Raw genomic sequence first — 18,046 nt, 5'->3', positions numbered from 1 at the left:
CTCTAACTGACTAGATGGAGGTTTGTTTCTCTCTAACTGACTAGATGGAGGTTTGTTTCTCTCTAACTGACTAGATGGAGGTTTGTTTCTCTGACTAGATGGAGGTTTGTTTCTCTGACTAGATGGAGGTTTGTTTCTCTGACTAGATGGAGGTTTGTTTCTCTGACTAGATGGAGGTTTGTTTCTCTGACTAGATGGAGGTTTGTTTCTCTGACTAGATGGAGGTTTGTTTCTCTGACTAGATGGAGGTTTGTTTCTCTGACTAGATGGAGGTTTGTTTCTCTGACTAGATGGAGGTTTGTTTCTCTGACTAGATGGAGGTTTGTTTCTCTGACTAGATGGAGGTTTGTTTCTCTGACTGACGAGATGGAGGTTTGTTTCTCTCTCTCTGACTGACGAGATGGAGGTTTGTTTCTCTCTCTCTGACTAGATGGAGGTTTGTTTCTCTCTGACTGACTAGATGGAGGTTTGTTTCTCTCTGACTGACTAGATGAAGGTTTGTTTCTCTCTAACTGACTAGATGGAGGTTTGTTTCTCTAACTGACTAGATGGAGGTTTGTTTCTCTCTAACTGACTAGATGGAGGTTTGTTTCTCTCTAACTGACTGACTAGATGGAGGTTTGTTTCTCTGACTGACTAGATGGAGGTTTGTTTCTCTAACTGACTAGATGGAGGTTTGTTTCTCTCTAACTGACTAGATGGAGGTTTGTTTCTCTGACTAGATGGAGGTTTGTTTCTCTGACTAGATGGAGGTTTGTTTCTCTGACTAGATGGAGGTTTGTTTCTCTGACTAGATGGAGGTTTGTTTCTCTGACTAGATGGAGGTTTGTTTCTCTGACTAGATGGAGGTTTGTTTCTCTGACTAGATGGAGGTTTGTTTCTCTGACTAGATGGAGGTTTGTTTCTCTGACTAGATGGAGGTTTGTTTCTCTGACTAGATGGAGGTTTGCTATGAGGCTCTAGAAGCTTGTTTTATCTGCTGAAATGCTTTTTAAATACATTGGGAGGTGACTTGACTAACTGTTCTCTGGTCCTGTCTCTCTTCCTGCTGTAGACGGAAGTGAAAACGTGACAGGTCTGGACTTGTCAGACTTCCCAGCGTTAGCAGACCGGAGTCGGAGGGAAGGCGGTGGGAACCCTACTCCTCTCCTCAACCCACTGGCTGGGAGGGCTCCTTATGGTGAGACCCCCTACCTCCTCTCCTCAACCCACTGACTGGGAGGGCTCCTTATGGTGAGACCCCCTACCTCCTCTCCTCAACCCACTGGCTGGGAGGGCTCCTTATGGTGAGACCCCCTAACCCCTTTCCTCAACCCACTGGTTCTCTATGGTGAGACCCCCAACCTCCTCTCCTCAACCCACTGGCTGGGAGGCTCCTTACGGTGAGACCCCCAACCTCCCTCTCCACAACCCACTGGTTCTCTATGGTGAGACCCCTACCTCCTCTCCTCAACCCACTGGTTCTCTATGGTGAGACCCCTACCTCCTCTCCTCAACCCACTGGTTCTCTATGGTGAGACCCCTACCTCCTCTCCTCAACCCACTGGTTCTCTATGGTGAGACGCCTACCTCCTCTCCTCAACCCACTGGTTCTCTATGGTGAGACCCCAACCTCCTCTCCTCAACCCACTGGTTCTCTATGGTGAGACACCCTACCTCCTCTCCTCAACCCACTGGTTCTCTATGGTGAGACCCCCAACCTCCTCTCCTCAACCCACTGGTTCTCTATGGTGAGACCCCAACCTCCTCTCCTCAACCCACTGGTTCTCTATGGTGAGACCCCTACCTCCTCTCCTCAACCCACTGGTTCTCTATGGTGAGACCCCCAACCTCCTCTCCTCAACCCACTGGTTCTCTATGGTGAGACCCCAACCTCCTCTCCTCAACCCACTGGTTCTCTATGGTGAGACCCCCTACCTCCTCTCCTCAACCCACTAGTTCTCTATGGTGAGAACCCCTACCTCCTCTCCTCAACCCACTGGTTCTCTATGGTGAGACCCCCTACCTCCTCTCCTCCTCAACCCACTGGCTGGGAGGGCTCCTTATGGTGAGACCAAATACCTCCTCTCCTCAACCCACTGGTTCTCTATGGTGAGACCCCTACCTCCTCTCCTCAACCCACTGGCTGGGAGGGCTCTCTATGGTGAGAACCCTACCTCTTCTCATCAACCCACTGGTTCTCTATGGTGAGACCCCTACCTCTTCTCCTCAACCCACTGGCTGGGAGGGCTCTCTATGGTGAGACCCCCAACCTCCTCTCCTCAACCCACTGGTTCTCTATGGTGAGACTCCCAACCTCCTCTCCTCAACCCACTGGTTCTCTATGGTGAGACCCCTACCTCCTCTCCTCAACCCACTGGTTCTCTATGGTGAGAACCCCTACCTCCTCTCCTCAACCCACTGGTTCTCTATGGTGAGACCCCTACCTCCTCTCCTCAACCCACTGGCTGGGAGGGCTCTCTATGGTGAGACCCCCAACCTCTTCCTCCTCAACCCACTGGCTGGGTGGGCTCTCTATGGTGAGACCCCTACCTCCTCTCCTCAACCCACTGGCTGGGAGGGCTCTCTATGGTGAGACCCCTACCTCCTCTCCTCAACCCACTGGCTGTGAGGGCTCTATGATGAGTGTGTCCCAGTCTGTGAGAAAATAAAACATGTTTACCTTTGCCTCTGGGTTGCTGGGATGCCATGATGTTGATGGTTGTCTTCTGGAGAGATAAGATCTTCTCTGTCCCTGTATTTACCTGAGCTACAGCCTGTCCATCCTGTCCTCCTGTACTGCAGTTGGAATGGTCACCAAACCCTCAAACGAACAGTCCCAAGACTTCTCCATCCATAACGAGGACTTCCCTGCACTGCCTGGTCCCAACTACAGGACCCCACGCCGAACAACGACGACAGCAAAACGGTGGGTCTTTCATCTCTACGAGGAACTTAGACATGTGATATAAGGTCTGTTTGGTGGTGTTCCTGCTGAGTGGAGTTGATCATCGTCTGTGTGACTAATGTAGCTCAGCTCTGAGGCTTCGTCAATGGGGTAGAGAGACCTGGAACTAAACTAGGACAAACTAACTTATTATTGATTCATGTTGCAGGGACATGTGTTCTAGTAGCAGGGGGCTGCTGGGTAAATCAACACGGTCACTGTCTGAAACAGCATCTCTAATGGATTGAGAGGGAGACTGATGAGGGACATGTGTTCTGGTAGCAGGGGGCTGCTGGGTAAATCAACACGGTCACTGTCTGAAACAGCATCTCTAATGGCTTCAGAGGGAGACGGATGAGGGACTTGTGAGCTGCTGTTTACTATGGACGTGGCTTTTGAAATCCATTGTAGTAGGGCTGTTTAACCTCTCTGGGATATGTGGGACGCTAGCGTCCCAAAAGCCAGGGCAAATGCAGAGCGTGAAATTCAAATAAATTACTATAAAAATCAAACTTTCATTAAATCACACATGCAATATAGCAAATTAAAGCTGCACTTGTTGTGAATCCGGCCAACAAGTTAGATTTCAAAAAGACTTTTAGGCGAAAGTAAACGATGCTATTAATCTGAGGATAGCATCATAGTAAACAAAGCGAGAAAGCATATTTCAACCCTGCAGGCGCGACACAAAATGCAGATATAAACATATAAATCATGCCTTAACTTTGACGAGCTTCTTCTGTTGGCTCCAATATGTCCCATAAACATCACACATGGTCCTTTTGTTCGATGAATTCTGTCGATATATATCCAAAATGTCAATTTTTATTTGGCGCGTTTGATCCAGAAAAACACCGGTTCCAACTTGCTCAACGTGATTACAAAATATCTCAAAAGTTACCTGTGAACTTTGCCAAAACATTTCAAACTACTTTTGTAATACAACTTTAGGTATTTTTTAACATAATCAATAAAACTGAAGCTAGCTTTCTGGTCACGCGCCTCTATCTAACAGTACACTTCAAGTGACCCTTGTTCAAGACATCCAGTGGAAGCGATAGGAACTGCAAGAAGGTCCCTTAGAAATCTGGATTCCCAATGAAAACCCATTGACAAGAGAGTGACCGCAACAACAAAAAATCTGAATGGTTTGTCCTCGGGGTTTCACCTGCTAAATAAGTTCTGTTATACTCACAGACATGATTCAAACAGTTTTAGAAACTTCAGAGTGTTTTCTATTCAGATCTACTAATAATATGCATATTTTATTTTCTGGGGATGAGTAGCAGGCAGTAGAATTTGGGCATGCATTTCATCCGGACGTGCAAATACTGCCCCCTGTCACCCAGAAGTTAATGAAGCCAGTGTTAGTTTCCCTGTTTTTCTGTTCTGAAGTGTAGTTCTATTTATCCCACAGGAAGTAGTTCAATTTAGTGAAGACCGTTTCAGTGACGTTATTAGACTGTATCTTTAGTGTTCGGAGGAGAACCAGCCGCACAGGGAAAGATACTGGGACTCGAACAGGATTCTTCCTCCCTGTGTAGAATGTACTCTTTCCCTATGCCTCTTCATCCCTCCCTGGAATCTACTCTGCTTCTCTTCCTGCTTCTCTTCCTGTCCCTCTCTGCTTCTCTTCCTGTCTCTCTCCAGAATCTACTCTGCTTCTCTTCCTGTCTCTCTCTCCAGAATCTACTCTGCTTCTCTTCCTGTTCCTCTCTCCAGAATCTAAACTCTGCTTCTCTTCCTGTTCCTCTCTCCGGAATCTAAACTCTGCTTCTCTTCCTGTTCCTCTCTCCAGAATCTAAACTCTGCTTCTCTTCCTGTTCCTCTCTCCAGAATCTAAACGCTGCTTCTCTTCCTGTTCCTCTCTCCAGAATCTAAACTCTGCTTCTCTTCCTGTCTCTCTCTCCAGAATCTAAACTCTGCTTCTCTTCCTGTCTCTCTCTCCAGAATCTAAACTCTGCTTCTCTTCCGGTCTCTCTCTCCAGAATCTAAACTCTGCTTCTCTTCCTGTCTCTCTCTCCAGAATCTAAACTCTGCTTCTCTTCCTGTCTCTCTCTCCAGAATCTAAACTCTGCTTCTCTTCCTGTCTCTCTCTCCAGAATCTAAACTCTGCTTCTCTTCCTGTCTCTCTCTCCAGAATCTAAACTCTGCTTCTCTTCCTGTCTCTCTCTCAGAATCTAAACTCTGCTTCTCTTCCTGTCTCTCTCTCCAGAATCTAAACTCTGCTTCTCTTCCTGTCTCTCTCTCCAGAATCTAAACTCTGCTTCTCTTCCTGTCTCTCTCTCCAGAATCTACTCTGCTTCTCTTCTTGTCTCTCTCCAGAATATACTCTGCTTCTCTTCCTGTCTCTCCAGAATCTAAACCCTGCTTCTCTCCCTGTTACCTCTTTCAGAATCTAAACTCTTCAGGTAAGACTTCCAGCAGCACAGACGGGCCCAAGTTCCCCGGGGACAAGAGCTCAACAACCCAGAACAACAACCAGTTGAAGAAAGGCATACAGGTGTTACCGGACGGTGAGGCTCAATTCCTCTCTCTCTGTCCTTCACTCTGTCCTTCACTCTGTCCTTCACTCTGTCCTTCTACACTGTGTGTTTCACTCTGTCCTTCACTCCGTCCAACCTTTCACCTGTCACAGGACAAGGACCTGACTAGGAAGACCTGGTATAGGTGATGACTAGGAAGACCTGGTGTAGGTGATGACTAGGAAGACCTGGTATAGGTAATGACTAGGAAGACCTGGTATAGGTGATGACTAGGAAGACCTGGTATAGGTGATGACTAGGAAGACCTGGTATAGGTGATGACTAGGAAGACCTGGTATAGGTGATGACTAGGAAGACCTGGTATAGGTAATGACTAGGAAGACCTGGTATAGGTAATGACTAGGAAGACCTGGTATAGGTAATGACTAGGAAGACCTGGTATAGGTAATGACTAGGAAGACCTGGTGTAGGTAATGACTAGGAAGACCTGGTGATGACTATGAAGACCTGGTATAGGTAATGACTAGGAAGACCTGGTGATGACTATGAAGACCTGGTATAGGTAATGACTAGGAAGACCTGGTGATGACTAGGAAGACCTGGTATAGGTGATGACTAGGAAGACCTGGTATAGGTGATGACTAGGAAGACCTGGTATAGGTGATGACTAGGAAGACCTGGTATAGGTGATGACTAGGAAGACCTGGTATAGGTGATGACTAGGAAGACCTGGTATAGGTAATGACTAGAAAGACCTGGTGATGACTAGGAAGACCTGATATAGGTAATGACTAGGAAGAACTGGTATAGGTAATGACTAGGAAGACCTGGTGATGACTATGAAGACCTGGTATAGGTAATGACTAGGAAGACCTGGTGATGACTATGAAGACCTGGTATAGGTAATGACTAGGAAGACCTGGTATAGGTAATGACTAGGAAGACCTGGTGATGACTAGGAAGACCTGGTATAGGTAATGACTAGGAAGACCTGGTGATGACTAGGAAGACCTGGTATAGGTGATGACTAGGAAGACCTGGTATAGGTGATGACTAGGAAGACCTGGTATAGGTGATGACTAGGAAGACCTGGTATAGGTGATGACTAGGAAGACCTGGTATAGGTGATGACTAGGAAGACCTGGTATAGGTAATGACTAGAAAGACCTGGTGATGACTAGGAAGACCTGATATAGGTAATGACTAGGAAGAACTGGTATAGGTAATGACTAGGAAGACCTGGTGATGACTATGAAGACCTGGTATAGGTAATGACTAGGAAGACCTGGTGATGACTATGAAGACCTGGTATAGGTAATGACTAGGAAGACCTGGTATAGGTAATGACTAGGAAGACCTGGTGATGACTAGGAAGACCTGGTATAGGTAATGACTAGGAAGAACTGGTATAGGTAATGACTAGGAAGACCTGGTGATGACTATGAAGACCTGGTATAGGTAATGACTAGGAAGACCTGGTGATGACTATGAAGACCTGGTATAGGTAATGACTAGGAAGACCTGGTGATGACTATGAAGACCTGGTATAGGTAATGACTAGGAAGACCTGGTGATGACTATGAAGACCTGGTATAGGTAATGACTAGGAAGACCTGGTGATGACTAGGAAGACCTGGTGATGACTAGGAAGACCAGGCGTAGGTAATGACTAGGAAGACCTGGTGTAGGTAATGACTAGGAAGACCCGGGTGTAGGGGTGATGACTAGGAAGACCTGGTGTAGGTGATGACTAGGAAGACCTGGTATAGGTGGATGACTAGGAAGACCTGGTATAGGTAATGACTAGGAAGACCTGGTATAGGTAATGACTAGGAAGACCTGGTATAGGTAATGACTAGGAAGACCTGGTATAGGTAATGACTAGGAAGACCTGGTATAGGTAATGACTAGGAAGACCTGGTATAGGTAATGACTAGGAAGACCTGGTGATGACTATGAAGACCTGGTATAGGTAATGACTAGGAAGACCTGGTATAGGTAATGACTAGGAAGACCTGGTATAGGTAATGACTAGGAAGACCTGGTATAGGTAATGACTAGGAAGACCTGGTGATGACTATGAAGACCTGGTATAGGTAATGACTAGGAAGACCTGGTGATGACTATGAAGACCTGGTATAGGTAATGACTAGGAAGACCTGGTGATGACTATGAAGACCTGGTATAGGTAATGACTAGGAAGACCTGGTGATGACTATGAATACCTGGTATAGGTAATGACTAGGAAGACCTGGTGATGACTATGAAGACCTGGTGTAGGTGATGACTAGGAAGACCTGGCGTAGGTAATGACTAGGAAGACCTGGTGTAGGTAATGACTAGGGAGACCTGGTATAGGTAATGACTAGGAAGACCTGGTATAGGTAATGACTAGGAAGACCTGGTATAGGTAATGACTCGGAAGACCTGGTGTAGGTAATGACTAGGAAGACCTGGTGTAGGTAATGACTAGGAAGACCTGGTATAGGTGATGACTAGGAAGACCTGGTATAGGTGATGACTAGGAAGACCTGGTATAGGTGATGACTAGGGAAGACCTGGTATAGGTGATGACTAGGAAGACCTGGTATAGGTGACTAGAAGACCTGGTGATGACTATGAAGACCTGGTGATGACTAGAAGACCTGGTGATGACTAGGGAAGACCTGGTGATGACTAGGAAGACCTGGTGATGACTAGGAAGACCTGGTATAGGTGATGACTAGGAAGACCTGGTATAGGTGATGACTAGGAAGACCTGGTATAGGTGATGACTAGGAAGACCTGCTGATGACTAGGAAGACCTGCTGATGACTAGGAAGACCTGCTGATGACTAGGAAGACCTGGTATAGGTGATGACTAGGAAGACCTGCTGATGACTAGGAAGACCTGCTGATGACTAGGAAGACCTGCTGATGACTAGGAAGACCTGGTATAGGTGATGACTAGAAGACCTGCTGATGACTAGGAAGACCTGCTGATGACTAGGAAGACCTGCTGATGACTAATATTATTATTATTATATATTATAAGGCCTGGTGTAGGTGATGACTAGGAAGACCTGGTGTAGGTGATGACTAGGAAGACCTGGTATAGGTGATGACTAGGAAGACCTGATGACTAGGAAGACCTGCGATGACTATGAAGACCTGGTGTAGGTGATGACTAGGAAGACCTGGTGTAGGGTGATGACTAGGAAGACCTGGGTATAGGTAATGACTAGGAAGACCTGGTATAGGTAATGACTAGGAAGACCTGGTGATGACTATGAAGACCTGGTGTAGGTGATGACTATGAAGACCTGGTGTAGGTGATGACTATGAAGACCTGGTATAGGTAATGACTTAGGAAGACCTGGTGATGACTATGAAGACCTGGTGTAGGTGATGACTATGAAGACCTGGTGTAGGTGATGACTAGGAAGACCTGGTGTAGGTGATAACTAGGAAGACCTGTTATAGGTAATGACTAGGAAGACCTGGTATAGGTAATGACTAGGAAGACCTGGTATAGGTAATGACTAGGAAGACCTGGTATAGGTAATGACTAGGAAGACCTAGTGTGGTAATGACTAGGAAGACATGGTGTAGGTGATGACTAGGAAGACCTGGTATAGGTAATGACTAGGAAGACCTGGTATAGGTGATGACTAGGAAGACCTGGTATAGGTGATGACTATGAAGACCTGGTATAGGTGATGACTAGGAAGACCTGGTATAGGTGATGACTATGAAGACCTGGTGTAGGTGATGACTATGAAGACCTGGTGTAGGTGATGACTAGGAAGACCTGGTATAGGTGATGACTATGAAGACCTGGTATAGGTGATGACTAGGAAGACCTGGTATAGGTGATGACTAGGAAGACCTGGTATAGGTGATGACTAGGAAGACCTGGTATAGGTGATGACTAGGAAGACCTGGTATAGGTGATGACTAGGAAGACCTGGTATAGGTAATGACTAGGAAGACCTGGTATGGGTGATGACTAGGAAGACCTGGTGTAGGTAATGACTAGGAAGACCTGGTGTAGGTGATGACTAGGAAGACCTGGTGTAGGTGATGACTAGGAAGACCTGGTGTAGGTGATGACTAGGAAGACCTGGTATAGGTGATGACTAGGAAGACCTGGTATAGGTAATGACTAGGAAGACCTGGTATAGGTAATGACTAGGGAAGACCTGGTATAGGTAATGACTAGGAAGACCTGGTATAGGTAATGACTAGGAAGACCTGGTGATGACCATGAAGACCTGGTATAGGTAATGACTAGGAAGACCTGGTGTAGGTGATGACTAGAAGACCCTGGTGATGACTAGGAAGACCTGGTGATGACTAGGAAGACCTGTAGGTGATGACTAGGAAGACCTGGTGTAGGTGATGACTAGAAGACCTGGGTATAGGTGATGACTAGGGAAGACCTGGTATAGGTGATGACTAGGAAGACCTGGTATAGGTAATGACTAGGAAGACCTGGTATAGTAATGACTAGGAAGACCTGGTATAGGTAATGACTAGGAAGACCTGGTATAGGTAATGACTAGGAAGACCTGGTGATGACTATGAAGACCTGGTATAGGTAATGACTAGGAAGACCTGGTATAGGTGATGACTATGAAGACCTGGTATAGGTAATGACTAGGAAGACCTGGTATAGGTAATGACTAGGAAGACCTGGTATAGGTAATGACTAGGAAGACCTGGTATAGGTAATGACTAGGAAGACCTGGTGATGACTATGAAGACCTGGTATAGGTAATGACTAGGAAGACCTGGTGTAGGTGATGACTAGGAAGACCTGGTGATGACTAGGAAGACCTGGTATAGGTAATGACTAGGAAGACCTGGTAATGACCAGGAAGACCTGGTATAGGTGATGACTAGGAAGACCTGGTATAGGTAATGACTAGGAAGACCTGGTAATGACTAGGAAGACCTGGTAATGACTAGGAAGACCTGGTATAGGTAATGACTAGGGAAGACCTGGTATAGGTGATGACTAGGAAGACCTGGTGATGACTATGAAGACCTGGTGATGACTATGAAGACCTGGTGATGACTATGAAGACCTGGTGATGACTAGGAAGACCTGGTGATGACTAGGAAGACCTGGTATTGGTGATGACTATGAAGACCTGGTGATGACTATGAAGACCTGGTGTAGGTGATGACTAGGAAGACCTGTTGTAGGTGATGACTAGGAAGACCTGTTGTAGGTGATGACTATGAAGACCTGGTATAGGTGATGACTAGGAAGACCTGGTGATGACTAGGAAGACCTGGTATAGGTAATGACTAGGAAGACCTGGTAATGACCAGGAAGACCTGGTATAGGTGATGACTAGGAAGACCTGGTATAGGTAATGACTAGGAAGACCTGGTAATGACCAGGAAGACCTGGTATAGGTGATGACTAGGAAGACCTGGTATAGGTAATGACTAGGAAGACCTGGTAATGACTAGGAAGACCTGGTATAGGTGATGACTAGGAAGACCTGGTGATGACTAGGAAGACCTGGTGATGACTAGGAAGACCTGGTATTGGTGATGACTATGAAGACCTGGTGTAGGTGATGACTAGGAAGACCTGGTATAGGTAATGACTATGAAGACCTGGTGATGACTATGAAGACCTGGTGATGACTATGAAGACCTGGTGTAGGTGATGACTAGGAAGACCTGGTGATGACTAGGAAGACCTGGTATTGGTGATGACTATGAAGACCTGGTGTAGGTGATGACTAGGAAGACCTGGTATAGGTAATGACTAGGAAGACCTGGTGTAGGTAATGACTAGGAAGACCTGGTGTAGGTAATGACTAGGAAGACCTGGTGTAGGTAATGACTAGGAAGACCTGGTGTAGGTGATGACTAGGAAGACCTGGTATACGTAATGACTAGAAAGACCTGGTGATGACTATGAAGACCTGGTGTAGGTGATGACCAGGAAGACCTGGTGTAGGTGATGACCAGGAAGACCTGGTGTAGGTGATGACTAGGAAGACCTGGTATAGGTGATGACTAGGAAGACCTGGTGTAGGTGATGACTAGGAAGACCTGGTGTAGGTGATGACTAGGAAGACCTGGTGTAGGTGATGACTAGGAAGACCTGGTGTAGGTGATGACTAGGAAGACCTGGTGTAGGTGATGACTAGGAAGACCTGGTGTAGGTGATGACTAGGAAGACCTGGTGATGACTAGGAAGACCTGGTGATGACTAGGAAGACCTGTTGTAGGTGATGACTAGGAAGACCTGGTGTAGGTGATGACTAGGAATACCTGGTGTAGGTGATGACTAGGAAGACCTGGTGTAGGTGATGACTAGGAAGACCTGGTGTAGGTGATGACTAGGAAGACCTGGTGATGACTAGGAAGACCTGGTGTAGGTGATGACTAGGAAGACCTGGTGTAGGTGATGACTAGGAAGACCTGGTGTAGGTGATGACTAGGAAGACCTGGTGTAGGTGATGACTAGGAAGACCTGGTGTAGGTGATGACTAGGAAGACCTGGTGTAGGTGATGACTAGGAAGACCTGGTGTAGGTGATGACTAGGAAGACCTGGTGTAGGTAATGACTAGGAAGACCTGGTGATGACTATGAAGACCTGGTGATGACTATGAAGACCTGGTGTAGGTGATGACTATGAAGACCTGGTGTAGGTGATGACTAGGAAGACCTGGTGATGACTAGGAAGACCTGGTATAGGTAATCAAATCAAATCAAATCAAATTTATTTATATAGCCCTTCGTACATCAGCTGATATCTCAAAGTGCTGTACAGAAACCCATGACTAGGAAGACCTGGTAATGACCAGGAAGACCTGGTATAGGTGATGACTAGGAAGACCTGGTATAGGTAATGACTAGGAAGACCTGGTAATGACTAGGAAGACCTGGTATAGGTGATGACTAGGAAGACCTGGTGATGACTAGGAAGACCTGGTATTGGTGATGACTATGAAGACCTGGTGATGACTATGAAGACCTGGTGATGACTATGAAGACCTGGTGTAGGTGATGACTAGGAAGACCTGGTGATGACTAGGAAGACCTGGTATTGGTGATGACTATGAAGACCTGGTGATGACTATGAAGACCTGGTGTAGGTGATGACTAGGAAGACCTGGTATAGGTGATGACTAGGAAGACCTGGTAATGACTAGGAAGACCTGGTATAGGTGATGACTAGGAAGACCTGGTGATGACTAGGAAGACCTGGTATTGGTGATGACTAGGAAGACCTGGTATTGGTGATGACTATGAAGACCTGGTGATGACTATGAAGACCTGGTGTAGGTGATGACTAGGAAGACCTGGTATAGGTGATGACTAGGAAGACCTGGTATAGGTAATGACTAGGAAGACCTGGTATAGGTAATGACTAGGAAGACCTGGTGATGACTAGGAAGACCTGGTATAGGTAATGACTAGGAAGACCTGGTATAGGTAATGACTAGGAAGACCTGGTATAGGTGATGACTATGAAGACCTGGTATAGGTGATGACTAGGAAGACCTGGTATAGGTGATGACTATGAAGACCTGGTGTAGGTGATGACTATGAAGACCTGGTGTAGGTGATGACTATGAAGACCTGGTGTAGGTGATGACTAGGAAGACCTGGTATAGGTGATGACTATGAAGACCTGGTATAGGTGATGACTAGGAAGACCTGGTATAGGTGATGACTAGGAAGACCTGGTATAGGTGATGACTAGGAAGACCTGGTATAGGTGATGACTAGGAAGACCTGGTATAGGTGATGACTAGGAAGACCTGGTATAGGTAATGACTAGGAAGACCTGGTGTAGGTGATGACTAGGAAGACCTGGTGTAGGTGATGACTAGGAAGACCTGGTGTAGGTGATGACTAGGAAGACCTGGTGTAGGTAATGACTAGGAAGACCTGGTATAGGTAATGACTAGGAAGACCTGGTATAGGTAATGACTAGGAAGACCTGGTATAGGTAATGACTAGGAAGACCTGGAGATGACTATGAAGACCTGGTATAGGTAATGACTAGGAAGACCTGGTATAGGTGATGACTAGGAAGACCTGGTATAGGTGATGACTAGGAAGACCTGGTATAGGTGATGACTAGGAAGACCTGGTATAGGTGATGACTAGGAAGACCTGGTATAGGTGATGACTAGGAAGACCTGGTATAGGTGATGACTAGGAAGACCTGGTATAGGTGATGACTAGGAAGACCTGGTATAGGTGATGACTAGGAAGACCTGGTATAGGTAATGACTAGGAAGACCTGGTATAGGTAATGACTAGGAAGACCTGGTGTAGGTGATGACTAGGTAGACCTGGTGTAGGTGATGACTAGGTAGACCTGGTGTAGGTGATGACTAGGTAGACCTGGTGTAGGTGATGACTAGGAAGACCTGGTATAGGTGATGACTAGGAAGACCTGGTATAGGTAATGACTAGGAAGACCTGGTATAGGTAATGACTAGGAAGACCTGGTATAGGTAATGACTAGGAAGACCTGGTGTAGGTGATGACTAGGTAGACCTGGTGTAGGTGATGACTAGGTAGACCTGGTGTAGGTGATGACTAGGAAGACCTGGTGTAGGTGATGACTAGGAAGACCTGGTATAGGTGATGACTAGGAAGACCTGGTATAGGTGATGACTAGGAAGACCTGGTATAGGTGATGACTAGGAAGACCTGGTATAGGTGATGACTAGGAAGACCTGGTATAGGTAATGACTAGGAAGACCTGGTATAGGTAATGACTAGGAAGACCTGGTATAGGTAATGACTAGGAAGACCTGGTGATGACTATGAAGACCTGGTATAGGTGATGACTATGAAGACCTGGTATAGGTGATGACTAGGAAGACCTGGTATAGGTAATGACTAGGAAGACCTGGTATAGGTAATGACTAGGAAGACCTGGTATAGGTAATGACTAGGAAGACCTGGTATAGGTAATGACTAGGAAGACCTGGTGATGACTATGAAGACCTGGTATAGGTAATGACTAGGAAGACCTGGTGTAGGTGATGACTAGGAAGACCTGGTGATGACTAGGAAGACCTGGTATAGGTAATGACTAGGAAGACCTGGTAATGACCAGGAAGACCTGGTATAGGTGATGACTAGGAAGACCTGGTATAGGTAATGACTAGGAAGACCTGGTAATGACTAGGAAGACCTGGTATAGGTGATGACTAGGAAGACCTGGTGATGACTAGGAAGACCTGGTGATGACTAGGAAGACCTGGTGATGACTATGAAGACCTGGTGATGACTATGAAGACCTGGTGATGACTATGAAGACCTGGTGATGACTAGGAAGACCTGGTGATGACTAGGAAGACCTGGTATTGGTGATGACTATGAAGACCTGGTGATGACTATGAAGACCTGGTGTAGGTGATGACTAGGAAGACCTGTTGTAGGTGATGACTATGAAGACCTGGTATAGGTGATGACTAGGAAGACCTGGTGATGACTAGGAAGACCTGGTATAGGTAATGACTAGGAAGACCTGGTAATGACCAGGAAGACCTGGTATAGGTGATGACTAGGAAGACCTGGTATAGGTAATGACTAGGAAGACCTGGTAATGACCAGGAAGACCTGGTATAGGTGATGACTAGGAAGACCTGGTATAGGTAATGACTAGGAAGACCTGGTAATGACTAGGAAGACCTGGTATAGGTGATGACTAAGAAGACCTGGTGATGACTAGGAAGACCTGGTATAGGTAATGACTATGAAGACCTGGTGATGACTATGAAGACCTGGTGATGACTATGAAGACCTGGTGATGACTATGAAGACCTGGTGTAGGTGATGACTAGGAAGACCTGGTGATGACTAGGAAGACCTGGTATTGGTGATGACTATGAAGACCTGGTGTAGGTGATGACTAGGAAGACCTGGTATAGGTAATGACTAGGAAGACCTGGTGTAGGTAATGACTAGGAAGACCTGGTGTAGGTAATGACTAGGAAGACCTGGTGTAGGTAATGACTAGGAAGACCTGGTGTAGGTGATGACTAGGAAGACCTGGTATAGGTAATGACTAGAAAGACCTGGTGATGACTATGAAGACCTGGTGTAGGTGATGACCAGGAAGACCTGGTGTAGGTGATGACCAGGAAGACCTGGTGTAGGTGATGACTAGGAAGACCTGGTATAGGTGATGACTAGGAAGACCTGGTGTAGGTGATGACTAGGAAGACCTGGTGTAGGTGATGACTAGGAAGACCTGGTGTAGGTGATGACTAGGAAGACCTGGTGTAGGTGATGACTAGGAAGACCTGGTGTAGGTGATGACTAGGAAGACCTGGTGTAGGTGATGACTAGGAAGACCTGGTGTAGGTGATGACTAGGAAGACCTGGTGTAGGTGATGACTAGGAAGACCTGGTGTAGGTGATGACTAGGAAGACCTGGTGTAGGTAATGACTAGGAAGACCTGGTGTAGGTAATGACTAGGAAGACCTGGTATAGGTAATGACTAGGAAGACCTGGTATAGGTAATGACTAGGAAGACCTGGTGATGACTATGAAGACCTGGTATAGGTAATGACTAGGAAGACCTGGTATAGGTGATGACTAGGAAGACCTGGTGTAGGTGATGACTAGGAAGACCTGGTGTAGGTGATGACTAGGAAGACCTGGTATAGGTAATGACTAGGAAGACCTGGTATAGGTAATGACTAGGAAGACCTGGTATAGGTAATGACTAGGAAGACCTGGTATAGGTAATGACTAGGAAGACCTGGTGTAGGTGATGACTAGGAAGACCTGGTGTAGGTGATGACTAGGAAGACCTGGTATAGGTAATGACTAGGAAGACCTGGTATAGGTAATGACTAGGAAGACCTGGTATAGGTAATGACTAGGAAGACCTGGTATAGGTAATGACTAGGAAGACCTGGTATAGGTAATGACTAGGAAGACCTGGTGATGACTATGAAGACCTGGTATAGGTGATGACTAGGAAGACCTGGTATAGGTAATGACTAGGAAGACCTGGTGTAGGTGATGACTAGGAAGACCTGGTGTAGGTGATGACTAGGAAGACCTGGTGTAGGTGATGACTAGGAAGACCTGGTGTAGGTGATGACTAGGAAGACCTGGTGTAGGTAATGACTAGGAAGACCTGGTGTAGGTAATGACTAGGAAGACCTGGTGTAGGTAATGACTAGGAAGACCTGGTATAGGTAATGACTAGGAAGACCTGGTATAGGTAATGACTAGGAAGACCTGGTATAGGTAATGACTAGGAAGACCTGGTGATGACTATGAAGACCTGGTATAGGTAATGACTAGGAAGACCTGGTATAGGTGATGACTAGGAAGACCTGGTATAGGTGATGACTAGGAAGACCTGGTATAGGTGATGACTAGGAAGACCTGGTATAGGTGATGACTAGGAAGACCTGGTATAGGTAATGACTAGGAAGACCTGGTATAGGTAATGACTAGGAAGACCTGGTATAGGTAATGACTAGGAAGACCTGGTGTAGGTGATGACTAGGTAGACCTGGTGTAGGTGATGACTAGGAAGACCTGGTATAGGTAATGACTAGGAAGACCTGGTATAGGTAATGACTAGGAAGACCTGGTATAGGTAATGACTAGGAAGACCTGGTATAGGTAATGACTAGGAAGACCTGGTATAGGTAATGACTAGGAAGACCTGGTGATGACTATGAAGACCTGGTATAGGTGATGACTAGGAAGACCTGGTATAGGTAATGACTAGGAAGACCTGGTGTAGGTGATGACTAGGAAGACCTGGTGTAGGTGATGACTAGGAAGACCTGGTGTAGGTGATGACTAGGAAGACCTGGTGTAGGTGATGACTAGGAAGACCTGGTGTAGGTAATGACTAGGAAGACCTGGTGTAGGTAATGACTAGGAAGACCTGGTGTAGGTAATGACTAGGAAGACCTGGTGTAGGTAATGACTAGGAAGACCTGGTATAGGTAATGACTAGGAAGACCTGGTATAGGTAATGACTAGGAAGACCTGGTATAGGTAATGACTAGGAAGACCTGGTGATGACTATGAAGACCTGGTATAGGTAATGACTAGGAAGACCTGGTATAGGTGATGACTAGGAAGACCTGGTATAGGTGATGACTAGGAAGACCTGGTATAGGTGATGACTAGGAAGACCTGGTATAGGTAATGACTAGGAAGACCTGGTATAGGTAATGACTAGGGAGACCTGGTGATGACTATGAAGACCTGGTATAGGTAATGACTAGGGAAGACCTGGTGATGACTATGAAGACCTGGTATAGGTGATGACTATGAAGACCTGGTATAGGTGATGACTATGAAGACCTGGTGATGACTAGGAAGACCTGGTATAGGTAATGACTAGGAAGACCTGGTAATGACCAGGAAGACCTGGTATAGGTGATGACTAGGAAGACCTGGTATAGGTAATGACTAGGAAGACCTGGTAATGACTAGGAAGACCTGGTATAGGTGATGACTAGGAAGACCTGGTGATGACTAGAAGACCTGGTGATGACTAGAAGACCTGTGATGACTAGGAAGACCTAAGTATGACTAGAAGACCTAAGATAATTAGGAAGATCTATGACGACGTTATTCCGTGGATGACCATGAATAATCCTGGTGTAGGGGTG

General features: G+C 46.2%; 1 pseudogene; it reads left to right on the top strand.

Annotated features, from left to right (window-relative positions):
- Positions 1-1,041: 1,041 nt before the first annotated feature.
- LOC124028641 overlaps positions 1,042-18,046 on the top strand; it is a 30,080-nt pseudogene continuing 13,075 nt past the window's right edge.

The sequence above is a fragment of the Oncorhynchus gorbuscha genome, unplaced genomic scaffold, assembly GCF_021184085.1.
Source record: "Oncorhynchus gorbuscha isolate QuinsamMale2020 ecotype Even-year unplaced genomic scaffold, OgorEven_v1.0 Un_scaffold_4564, whole genome shotgun sequence".
In the NCBI taxonomy this organism is placed as follows: domain Eukaryota; kingdom Metazoa; phylum Chordata; class Actinopteri; order Salmoniformes; family Salmonidae; genus Oncorhynchus; species Oncorhynchus gorbuscha.
Note: the sequence above shows the minus strand (reverse complement) of the source record. Positions and strands in the feature narration are given on the sequence as shown.